The sequence below is a fragment of the Pinus tabuliformis genome, chromosome 9 (assembly GCF_031772625.1).
Source record: "Pinus tabuliformis cultivar Carrire ecotype Pingquan chromosome 9, CPIR1, whole genome shotgun sequence".
Taxonomy (NCBI): Eukaryota; Viridiplantae; Streptophyta; class Pinopsida; order Pinales; family Pinaceae; genus Pinus; species Pinus tabuliformis.
This window is the reverse complement of record NC_142307.1, coordinates 1444800290-1444801763: the sequence shown is the minus strand read 5'-3', so window position 1 is coordinate 1444801763 and position 1474 is coordinate 1444800290. Positions and strand designations below refer to the sequence as shown.

The 1474-nt window shown below is 41.0% G+C and overlaps 1 long non-coding RNA gene across 1 annotated transcript; it reads left to right on the top strand.

Moving 5' to 3' along the window:
- The first annotated feature begins 219 nt into the window (after nucleotides 1-219).
- On the top strand, nucleotides 220-1021 carry LOC149154001 (uncharacterized). Its single transcript, XR_016262210.1, has 3 exons — nucleotides 220-364; nucleotides 698-793; nucleotides 950-1021. It is a non-coding gene; the product is annotated as an uncharacterized LOC149154001 (long non-coding RNA).
- Nucleotides 1022-1474: the final 453 nt, after the last annotated feature.

Here is a 1474-nt window from a genome sequence, read left to right as displayed (position 1 = left end):
GTGCCTCAAATGTACCAGACACGAATATGGCTAGCTTGATGTACTCCACTGTTGAATTCACTTGTCACGACAATTGCCTTATGAACATAATCTTGGTTTTGGATCACTATACGGATTCATTATGTTCCAGGCAAGATTTGAACTCCTGCTAGCCTGTTAAAGTGGGAATCCAAACAAGCACTTGAAACAGCCTTTAGGGACAGATGAAGCTTGAAAGAGCTAACAATTAAAATATTATTTACTAACACTTATCCTGGCTTTTCTACAGAATTGTGTCTATCTTATTCTTGAACATGCTCCAAGAGGTGAGCTGTATAAAGAGCTACAACGCTGTAAGTGCTTCAACGAAAAACGTGCAGCTACTGTAAGTTCTCTCCTTTGAAGGCCTGTTTGTTTTTTAAATTTTTACTTCATACAAGGTTAGTTTTGTCTAACGGTTATCATGTCATAATCACCAAATTTCAAATGGCAATCAAGGACTGAACACCCATTAAGCCATCATGTCCACATAGAATGTAAGTCTCATGCCTAAAGGCGATCTAGCAGGGATAAATTTGCCAGCTAGAAGTCCTGAGACAGACTTCTGTGGAGAACATAATGCGAAATACTTGCATTTGACTACGTTGTACCATAGTTCAGCAAATCAATTTATTTTCTTTTGTTTCTACATTAATCTGATTTCTCTGCCTTAACACAGTACATTGCATCGTTGGCAAGGACTTTACTCTTCTGCCATGAAAAGCATGTGATACACCGGGATATCAAGCCAGAGAATTTGCTGATTGGTTTTAAGGTAATTGCTATACCTTTGTATCTGCTTTTGCCAGATGAACACCAGAATGTCTAGACATTCTTCAAAAAGGATAAGTTTCGTGCTAAATGTGGTCGGAATATTCTGGGCTTATACTGGGATTTAAATACTGCTAATTTTTGAGGTTATGAAACGCAGGGTGAACTGAAAATTGCAGATTTTGGATGGTCTATACATACCTTTGGTAGAAGGCGTACCATGTGTGGAACCAACAAAGTCCACCATCATCGCCAGCAGATCCACAGATTGTTAACATGGCTTGCATTGTAGCAGTTCAGTGGAAAAAATAGAATGGATTACAGGCAGTGGAAAAAATAGAATGGATTACAGGCAGTTACAGCAGCGTGCAGACATAGACAAAGCAAATTCAATTGAAGGCGCCTCCTCGCACTCCGCCATGCACGAAGAGCACGGACAGCAGAAGAGCACGGACAGCAGAACACCTGCCATGCACACCTGCCATGCACGAAGAGCACGAACAACAGAACACGCGCACGCATATACATACGGACAGCAGAACACGCGCACGGACAGCAGAACACGCGCACGCATATACATATACCTGTTAACTAAATAACGAAACCTGTTTACCAAATAACGAACTAATGCTAGCATTAACACTAACCGTTGACGGTCAGGGATAATAAAACTGGGCATCATTTC